General features: G+C 41.8%; 1 long non-coding RNA gene across 1 annotated transcript; it reads left to right on the plus strand.

Annotated features, from left to right (window-relative positions):
• Positions 1–2,596: 2,596 nt before the first annotated feature.
• LOC114790540 (uncharacterized) lies at positions 2,597–4,523 on the plus strand. Its single transcript, XR_003749823.1, has 3 exons — positions 2,597–2,730; positions 3,581–3,800; positions 4,469–4,523. It is a non-coding gene; the product is annotated as an uncharacterized LOC114790540 (long non-coding RNA).
• The last annotated feature ends 6,955 nt before the right edge of the window (positions 4,524–11,478 follow it).

The raw sequence follows: 11,478 nt of genomic DNA on the forward strand, positions 1-11,478 counted from the left end.
AGATGCTACTATAGCAACAAAAATTTCGGCCTGCCTCTCAGACATATCGGCATGGATGTCTGAGCGACACCTCCAACTCAACCTATCCAAAACCGAGATTCTGATCTTTCCGGGCAACAATTCTCCTCAGCAAAACCTTTCAATTCAAATTGGATCACTATTGTTAACACCCACGGCATCTGCAAAAAGCCTTGGGGTTTGGATAGATAACAAACTGAGTTTGAACCATCATGTTGCTGCGATCTCCAGATCCTGCAGGTTCACTCTCTACAACATTCGCAAGATTCGGCCTTTTCTCTCACAACAGGCTACGCAGCTCCTCGTCCAGGCAATGGTCATCTCCAAACTCGACTACTGTAACTCTCTCCTGGCTGGAGCCTCTGCAGTCACCATAAAACCACTCCAGATGGTCCAAAATATGGCAGCCCGCCTCATCTTCAATCAGCCAAAATACACCCATGTTACACCTCTCCTTACCTCCCTCCACTGGCTCCCGGTAGCTGCTCGCATTGAGTTCAAATCCTTGATGCTTGCCTACAGGGCTGTAAATGGAACTGCGCCCTCCTACATCAACACACTACTACCTAGATACACTCCTACACGCTCTCTCAGATCGGCAAACGAAAGGAGACTAAAAATTCCTTCTTCACGGGGTCTCCGATTCCAATCATGTCTGTTCTCCGTTGTTGTCCCTGGCTGGTGGAACAACCTACCCTCCTCCACACGACTAGCCGAGACTATCACCACTTTTAAGAAGAAGGTGAAAACCCTCTTATTCCAAAAATATTACAGATAAATTTAACACATACACATGCATACACATTTAACAAACAAATACAAGATGTATAAATACATTATAATTTTTCTTAGTCTAGCACCCAACACTCTCCGAGCATGTTCTTCAATGACAAGTCTAAGCCTTATCAGGGCTCTTAGTTTGTATACTTGATATTCTATAGAAATCGAACGAGAATTGCTGGTGTCTTCCCATTGTAAGTCGCTTTGGATAAAAGCGTCTGCCAAATAAAGTAAAGTAAAGTAAAGTAAAGCAGTGTAGACGTGTTTTCACCCTATGGATGCCACATCCTGCAGTATCCCGTCGCCGCTTGGCAGAGAGGTGGGTGTAGAAAATATATGAAGTAAAAAATTTGATCATGTAACTGATTTAAAATAAACAATACTGTACTCAGCAATTCAACAAAGAACATCAAGTATAGGGAGAAAACATAAAAAATATATGAATAATCTTTCTTTAATAATAAATTCTAAAACAGAGAGTACATACCTTTCAGAAGAAGGGATCTGAAAATGCCTCAACCTCATCTGCACACAGGAGATCCTCTTCATCAGATGAATATTGAACAGTACAAATAGCTGGACTGCTGTGTTGCACCAGAATATCCAGCACCTCCTCAGTCGTAAAAAACTTGCTTCTTTGCTGCGCCATCATAGTTTGGTCTTCTTTCAGAATCTACAGAAACAGCGGCGCCTGTCTTGTGTTGTGGACTGTTTTGCCTGTAATTCTGTACAATACGCGCAGGCATATCTCACGATCGCATTGATCGATTTGAATAGTTTGTTTTAATCGTCTGAGCCTGTAGAATCGTGGGAGCATTTGTGGAAATAACTTCATCAACACCATTCACCACACACCATACTTTCGGGCATGAAGGCTGCATTAAGGCTGCTGATTTATTTGGAATTTTTTGGTGAAGTTCGTTTATGTGCGTGTCTTTGGAATTGTGTTTTGTTTAGGTAGTTTTGATTTAAAGCCTTATTTAAAGGAGGCTAAATATTTTTTTTTCTTTGAATATATGTGGTTATCACAATTTTTTTCATGTCCTGTTTGTCTGTGGGATGATGAGTCTCAGCTTGTGGAGAAACTACTGCAGCAGATGCTGGATCAGGAAGAGGTACGCCTGCGTGAACGCTGGCTTGTGTTCTGTTCTGTAGAAACCACCTACTTTCTGAAAATGCTGAGTGATTTTTTATTTTACACACACAAACACTTACACGTGTAACTAAACTCAGAGTCAATGACTTGCTTTTATATCGGTCTTGTTGGTCCCCTAATACTGAATCTAAAGTCTCTATCTGAAATTGAGCCTTGGTGCAGAATAACTACTTTGATCCAGTCCCACAATGAGATTTCCCCAGGATGTGCCGTTTCCGTGTCTGTAGCTTTAAGGAAGCGGCCCCGTATTCAGAAGGTTGTCGGTTCAAATCCCGATCCTGAGGTGCCACTGAGCAAAACACCATCCCCACACACTGCTCCCCGGGTGCCTGTCATGGCTGCCCACTGCTCACTAAGGGTGATGGTTAAAAGCAGTGGGTAACACACTCACCTATGAACCAGAAGACACAGGTTCAAACCCCTCTTGCTACCATTGTGTCCCTGAGCAAGACGCTTAACCCTGAGTTATCTCCAGGGTTACTGTCCCTGTAAATACTGATTGTAAGTTGCTCTGGATAAGGGTGACTGATAAATGCTGTTAATGTAATGTAATGTAATGAATTTGTGCTCAACGATCTCTTCACTTTCACTTCAAATTTTAACCAAGCGTATGGTTCGTACGCTCTGTGTATCTGTGACTTCAGGATAAGACCGAGGTTGATGAGCGAGTGGGAAAAGATGACCAAGGTGGCAAGGAGTTGTGTCTGGGCTACAGAGAACTGCAGAGGGAGTGTAGAGTGAGACACGCATGGGCCAGAACCATTCATACACAGTGGGTACGGAAATTTTTCACTCTTTGTTATATTGCAGTCATTTGCTAAAATGATTTAAATACATTTTTTCCTCATTAATGTACATACAGCACCGTATATTGACAGAAAAATACTGATATTTTTGCAGATTTATAAACAATGAAAAACTGAAATATCACATGGTCCTAAGTATTCAGTATTTAGTAGAAGTGTCTTTTTGATCTAATACAGCCATGAGTCTTTTTGGGAAAGAACAAAACAAGGTTTTCAAACCTGGATTTGGGGATCCTCTGCCATTCCTTCTTGCAGATCCTCTCCAGTTCTGGCAGGTTGGATGTAAACTCTGGTGGACAGCTAATTTTAAGTCTCTCCAGAGATTCTCAATTGGGTTTAAGTCAGGGCTCTGGCTGGATCATTCAACAGGCACAGAGTTGTTGTGAAGCCACCCTTTCGTAATTTTAGCTGTGTGCTCAGGGTCATTGTCTTGTTAGAATGCTGCTACCACCATGCTTCACTGTTGGGACTGTATTGGACAGGTGATTCTGCGTTTCTGAGCACTCTGGAGAAGGTTTTTGTCCAGGATATCCCTGTACTTGGCTGCATTTCTCTTTCCCTTGATTGCAACCAGTCGTCCTCCCCTGCAGATGCAAAACCGCCCCACTGCATGATGCTGCCACCACCATGCTTCACTGTTGGGACTGGATTGGACAGTGCCTGGTTTTCTCCACACATACCTCTTAGATTTAAGGCCAAAATGTAGAAGCTTCTGGCAGGCCACTCTGCCATAAAGTCCTGACTTGACTTTCTTCAACTTTCTTCCATCTCCTGACTGCATCTTTGGGTTCTTCTTTACCTCTCTCACCAACGCTCCCAGTGCCAGAAGGGACGCCCACCCAGCCTGGAGAGGTGGCCATTTCTGCATCAGGTGACCTCATCTCACCAGCAAAGACAGGATTCACAGAAAGCGGGTGGACATCCTGAAAGGAAGCATTCTGGCCAAGAACCTCCTGAAGAACCGCATGGTCCATGTTCTTTGTGAGGCCACGACAGCTGCTTGCCCACTATCAAGGCCACCCTGTCAGCAGCATTCATTGGTACATGTATCCCAGTCACATACCTAGATTAAATTTGCCTGTGACACCCAGTTTTTACTTCCTTTTTTTTCTTTTCAAGTGTCCTTCCATCTTATACAGACATAATGCATTTAAACCTTAATGAAAACGCACACCTAAACATTAAACTTGAACTTGTGTTTGCATCACACATATCCCAGAGTAGACCGATGCAGCAGTGACGTCTATGCCATATTCTCTCCTGACACTGTCCAGATGTCCTGACACTTATGAGTTCAACATATTGGATTTATGAGAATCTAGGATTTGCTCAGGGTTACTGTAATCTGCTATAAAAAAAAAACCCACAAATGTTTTGTGATTAACATTTAAAGTTGAGAATGTAGAAATCCAGACGTTCCAGTCATAACTTCACATACAGTACAGGCCAAACGTTTGGACACCTTCTCATTCAATATGTTTTCTTCATGACCATTTACATTGGTAGATTCTCATTGAAGGCATCAAAACTATGAATGAACACATGTGGAGTTATGTACTTAACAAAAAAGGCACCTAATACTGAAATAAGACATCCACATTCTTTTGTGTTATTTTAATGCTTTAGTAATATTAAATATGAATGGAGGATGAATGCCTCTGGAAAGATAAATGAAAAAAAAACCTTATGCCTCTTTTTCTATTTGTAGCTGTGGCACCTAATACCCCCACAACTCATCTCCTTACCTCATCTCCTGCCCGGCTCCTCGCTGCAGCGCACACCTCAGCCTGCACATCACCATGGTAACCAGATGCTTGCTACTCTTTTCCACCTGTTTCTGGTGCGTGCCGCTGCCTGCTACTGAACACTTTCACGTACCTGCCAGTTTTTTTGCACACAACTTTGGGTTTTCCTGTGCATCCAGGAACCCTGCACCTTCCCTTCTTGTCAAACATTATTGGCTAGTGGACATTGGTCATGTGGACATTTTGGTTTGGAATGGGTGACGTGGTGCTGTCTGAAGTGCACAAGAACACCAGTAAGACTGTTGATCATGTCGTGGCCAATCAGTAAATGTTCATTAAGGCAGGTACCTTTGTGTTTGGCAGAGCAGTCGAAGACCACACGTAACCTGTCAGGTTTCTTTGGATGATAGATGGCGTGGTGTGGTATGTACCATGTCTTGCCAGGGAGTCCAATATCATCAGTCTCTTCTGCATCACCTCTTTCGATGATGTCATTCATGTATTTCATGTAATCCTCCTTGTATTTTTCGTCTTTCATGAGTTTGCGTTTGAACTGGTTTGGTCTGTTTTCAGCAAGTTTGTGGCTTTTCTCTAAATGGCAATGGCATCTCCAAATGTCCCTTTTCCATCTGTGTTATGCCTTGCTCAAGCTTTTGGAGGAATGTTAAATCCTCCTGTGATACAGTCTATTCGTTCCTGTCAGTCTCTTTGAAATCTCTTTCCAGAGCAAGTATTGCATCTGTTGGAGTGGAGTGAGGGATTTCTTTAACTGTGACTCTGTGGCAGAGGCTGCTGTCTATATCCGTTTCATTGTACAGTGCTGAGTTGCCTACTATGCTCCATCCTAAGTCTGTGCGAATAGGGCTCACCATCTTTTCCTAAGATTACTTGTTTAGGTGCAAGAGCTCTGGGACAGGTATAAGCTATAAGGAGACTTACTTCACAACTGAGGAGTGGAGGGATCTCATCTAGGGTGGTAGTAGCCTAGTGGGTAACACACTTGCCTATGAACCAGGAGACCCGGGTTCAAATCCCACTTACTACCATTGTGTCCCTGAGCAAGACACCTAACCCTGAGTTGCTCCAGGGAGACTGTCCCTGTAAATACTGATTGTAAGTCGCTCTGGATAAGGGCGTCTGATAAATGCTGTAAATATAAATATAAATATATCTACAATAGGCAGTAAATGACTGTTTGGCTGTTTCACATGTGGGTATGTGTTCCCTGTTAGCAGGTAAGCAATCCTTGGAGTATGCCGTGGGGAGCTTTATGACTGTGGCTGAGTTATAAACTCTCACCAAGAGATCAGACACCCTTCCACTACTTATGACAGCATTTTTACCCAGCATGTTAGTCAATTTCAGCTTTACTGGACAAACATCTGCCTGCAGCTCATGCGTTACATCCTGATCCACAAAGACAGCATCGCTCTGAGTGTCTAATAATGAATAGACCAATTTTTCCTTGAGTGGAATTTGTGGTGGTTGACAGCCATACTGGGACTATCATTGAGGTGCTGACGGTCTGTTCTGATCTGGCAACATTAAGTGACATGGCTGTTGCAGTTTCAGGTGATTTGCATTCTCCGTACTCACACGTGTTTGTCTTTGCAAACTGTTACTGTAGTTTTCATCATGAAGACACACAGGATGTCTCTTTGTGCAGGTTTCGCAAGTGAGGCGGCGTCTGCAGTCCATAACACATATTTCTCTCACATATTTCTTTCTATTTTCTAGAGACATCTTTAAGAAGTCTGGGCATTTGTGAAGCTTATGTGTGTCCTGGCACAACATGCATGGGGAACTGTTAGGTGTCTTTATTATTGTCGGTTTGTCACGTTGTACAGTTGCATTTGTGTTAAATACACCTGCTTTATTCCCTCTGATACCCCTTGTAGTCCTTTTATCAATTTGTTTCAGTGCGGCGAAGTGCATGAATGGATGTGACTGGGTTGCTTCTGCTTCTAATGAGAGGAAAGAAGCAAAATCACAGAAACTTGGAAATTCATCACCCTCCATTAAAGTTTTTGTTACCTGTCTATTCCATCTTGCATTTATCCAGTCCAGTAGTTTGTGCAACAATCTTAGATTTTCTTGGCATACGTTTAGTATTTGTAATCCCTTTACGTGAGGCATAGCAAGCTTGCATGCATTTATGAAATCTGCAAGGTTCCTTAATCCATCAGCGTCTCTGGACTGCACCTTTGGCCAATTCGCTACCTTCTCTCTAAATGCCTTTTGTATCATGAATGGTTGACCGTATCTTTGGTTTAGTATATCCCAAGCATCATTGTATGCCTCTTCATCGTAAGAATGCACTTAACCTGGAACACCGAACAGGTTCCAACGTTTATCAGACGGCCTTATCCAGAGTACTTTACAGTCAGTAGTGACAGGGACAGTCCCCCCTGGAGCAGCTCAGGGTAAAGTATTGTTAGTATTCCATATTGACTTTAACATTGACTAACTCATCACTAACTCACTCTTCTCTTTTCTCTATCCTTCACCATCCACTGTGGTGGACAGAGGATGAAGGTGGACGCTGTAATACAGCTGGACCTAGATGTGACATAGTCACCGAATGCCACACGTCACATGCCACGAAATATATGGCGGTTTGTGATTTGCTTCTTTACGTGCTATAACTGATCTATGCGACCGACGGTTTAAGGCCAAATACATTAAGCCCTTTGTGTACTGGGCCAGTAATATTTTCATCTGATGGTTTTCACTACTTTAATTTAAATACAATTATGTTAATTTTTGTTCATCATCTAACCTTTGGTTTTCCACATGTTGAAAGATAACACACACTTAAAGATTTGAACATTTTATTTTTTCTTATTTAGATGTCATTTCTTCCACAAACAGGAGAGCAGTAACGCATCGGGTCTAGCCAATGTCTCCTCTTCCTCCCTTAAAACCTGTGCTGACCAGCTGGCTCCAGGTTTCACTCACTGACTTTGAGTACCGCGGCTCCTCAGGGACGTGTCTTCTCACCACAATTTTCCAGGACCGTCTACAGAACCGCTGAAATGGGTGGGCCAGAGGAACATAAAATCAGGCAAGGGATCAATATTATTAGCATTAACAGCTGGTTTTATAAAGCAGTCACCTGCTGGGGGTGAAGGTAAATCACGCTAGATTAGGGAATAGCCTCATGTAATGCATATGAGCAGTAAGTAATTAAACGTATATTAAACATATAGACACTAGATAAGCAGCCATTCTGAAAACAGACTCCACAGGGAGTTGAACCCCGCCCTGATCCTGAAGGTCAGGTGTGCCACCACCGGAGCCTTTTTTTTTGGCTTTAATTTTTTTCTACTACTGTTAATTATTAAACTGTTTAATGAACTACAGGTAAAATTAGTGCCAATTCATGTCCAATTCATCTCCAATTGGCCTAGTTGTTTTGTGGGGGAAACCGGAGAACCCGGAGAAAACCCACGCTGACACGGGGAGATACATGCAAATTTGCAAATCTCCACACAGAAGGGACCGAAACTCAGATCTCCTTGCTGTGAGACAAGGTGCTAACCACAATGTCACCGGGCCGCCCGTCACTAAATACTTACCTTCATACTTACCTTCATGCTTACCTGTACTAGTGATCACTATTGGTGCTGCTAGTGCTACTAATAGTGGTACTAGTAAGGTGGAGGGAGGAGGCACATCTCGAAATCCATGTCCCAGATGACAGGAATGTTGTTCAGCTCCTCCAAAAAATCCTCCAGACTGGCTTCTTGTTGGGGTCCCTGTGGACTGTCTGCTGCTGGGTCGCTGGTCATCATTTCCTCCTCCATCTGGTCCTGAATAATCCAGCGGTCCTCGTTGCTCTCAAACTCCATGGATGATGTGCTGGTGGAGGGCTGGTGAGCACTGGTGACACTGGGCAGAGGTGTGGCAGGACCATCCTGTACCTGCGGCCTGCTCCATGGAGGCAGAAAGCTCATCTCCACAGCCAGGTCCCAGATTCCAGGAACAAAGCTCAGCTTGTCCATCACATCTACCGGAAAAACAACCTCCTGAGTGTCTTCCTGCTGGGGTGGCTGTGGAGTAGCCTGCAGCTGCTGCATACAGGGAATGCTCCACAGCAGAGCTGGAGGGGAGTTAGTGTCCCTCACACATGCCCACGGTATACCTGAGAAGTGCAGTGACATGAATACATTGAGATATTTGGTTATAATTTACTGACTTTGATACCTTACAATGGACCATATATGTTTACTGCATACACAAATACTGGATTTACAGTGAGCTGCACCTGTGGTTTGTTTTTCTTATTGATCTTGAGTTATGAATTATGAGGAAAGCAGTAGAATACCGAAGAGAAAACACAGTATTATGTGGAGTTTCTTAATGTCTTACCAGTGTGAAGCATGTGAGCTGGTATTTTTGGCAGGATCCTGCGAGGTGGCCTTCTGGTGACTGGTGGCTCCTTGGTCTTTTTCCGAGGGCGGCCCATCCTTCACCTGGAAAAATCTCTCTATGTGTCCTAAAAAACAAAAGTGAGCAGGTAATAAATGATGCTAACCTAAGTTATACTAAGCTAAGTTTTGCTACGCTAAATTATGCTAAGCTAATCTGTCAACCATAAGCTAAAATTAAGAAACTACAAAATAAATTAAGAGTTATCAAGTCTAAACAGAAACACTAACTAATAACAGTGCTAAAACAATAAAAGAAGTTAGCCTTTAAAAAGGCTTTTGGTGTGAAAAGTAGAATTTTTTGTCTGAAGAAAGCAGGAGTAATAAAAATACAACTGGCTCCTTCAGTGTTGCCTAGCGACTGTATGTTGTAAACATATGTTCACATGGAACAGCACTGAGAAGCCAATCAGGAGCCACATATTTAAGCAGAAACATTTTCTCTATTCATATTTGCACCTTTGCATATTAGAACTGAAAATCTCTTTCTGGTCAAAATACATGTTTGATATATTTTTGAATAGCCAAATTATTTACATTTACTGTCCAAATAAATAAAATTTAGCAACATATAGCAACTGAATTTTATTTAGTTTAATTATTTTATTTTATTTTACTGTTTAATAATACTGCTAGAGGATGCATAGAGGTTCATTCTTGAAGAATATATTTTAAAATATATACTTTTAATGTTCGTGAGAGGAAAAGCACAATTTCAAGCATTCCTAATTGCAACGATTTCTTATCTCCACTAGATGGCGGTAGAGATCTCACTCAATCTTTTACAAGGTCTACTGATGTTTACTTAGACGTCAGTAGATTTATTTCTGTTTATTTAATATGGTGGCAACATTCACTCCTTTGAAACAATTGTGTCAAGCAAACATGTCTGGTGCCATCTTGTTTCTACTAGATGTGAAAGGCAGGTGGCACATATATGAACTGGGTTGAAAGACACTGGGGTCCTAAGGATGTTAACGGAACGGCCTGATTTGGTAACAATGCTGTTCCCCTCATTGTTTTTGACATTAAGATTTTTGGCAGTTAAGATTTATGATATTTTTGGTTGAGACCTTTGTCAGAATTATACGTTGTAATTAGCGTTTACAACTGTTTTATGCTTTTACTTCTGTTTTAGATTCAGTATATTCATTGTTATGTACTTTCAGTCTTAAGTCATTCATAAATTGAGTTTCAAAAGATTTTGTGTGTTTTTGTGCTGTATTAGAGTTGACTGTATTAGACAATATGCATTACTGAATTCCTGACATCCTATTTGTACTTCAGGCAGCCTAAAGGAATGTTAGTCTGGGAATAGGTACTCCAGTTGTTCTACTGTTGAGTTGTAAACTTCCTGTGCTTCACTCATAGAAACATCATGATTGGGCAGTCTTGCAAGCTCCTCTGGCGTAAGCTGCCGGGTTAACTGGACATCAGGGACTTCAATTCTGGCCACATCTGCCAAGTCTGGGCCATTGCACCATAAAGCTCATCAACCTAAAACAAAATTCTGCATCTCGATTCTGCATCATCACAGAGATGTTTCATGGTAAACACATCTAGCACATATGATAGATCACATTAGATTACATTAGCACAATCATTCTAAAGTCACAAGGACCTCTGGGTAGGGTCCCACAAACACACCCAAACACACCTTAATGAAAAATATATATTTGCGTGTGGCAAAAGTATGTGGAGAAAAGAATGCGGTTCTCTTCTTTTAGGATGTTTCAGGTTAACTGAATTCAGCTGGTATGGTGACTGGTTATTTTCGCATCTCAGGTAATCGAAGTTCCGTTGTTCTTGGAACCTGTTGAGATGAGTTTGAAGCAATGCTAAGAAAACCCAGCAATACACTAAACTAAACAATACTAATACTTAGTGGTAGCAGCAATATTTGATTAATTCTTCCAGCTGAAAAAATATACAGCATGTACAAAAATAGCTGAATAGAGCTGACATTATCAGTGTAAAAAGATACTGTAAACTGGTCGACCACTTTTGTTGTTTTCCATGTACTCTGCTAAAGCAAAAGATTTGCAATTTAGTCATTTGTTAATAAAGGTGTCACGGGTGGGGCTGGACATGGCAATGAAGGAGGACACATTCGCACGATTTCACGCGACGGGTTTAATATAGACCACACACGAGACAAGGGAACATAAACACGCACAATGACCCGACTGCGAACAGACACAAACAGGATAGCTTTATACAATTATATAAATAGACACCAGGTGAACACGATCAGGGAACATTACACGAGAATAACATGAAACTCCGGTCCGGACTGCGGATTCGGAGTAACCCCTGCCGGTCCGGATCATGACAAAAGGATTGCATCAGCACTTTGGACATTGAATTGCCATTTGCAAAATGAATTTCCTTTTGAATAAATATGTAGAAAACCCATGGCAAAACGGAATGCAATTGAGTGAATTGTTATTATATTTTTTATTAAAAAACCTTGAAATGATCTAAAGATTACATCAGTTTACATGCACTAATTGAATATTGCATTGGCAATTGCCCATTGAACT

The sequence above is a fragment of the Denticeps clupeoides genome, chromosome 5, assembly GCF_900700375.1.
Source record: "Denticeps clupeoides chromosome 5, fDenClu1.1, whole genome shotgun sequence".
Lineage (NCBI taxonomy): Eukaryota > Metazoa > Chordata > Actinopteri > Clupeiformes > Denticipitidae > Denticeps > Denticeps clupeoides.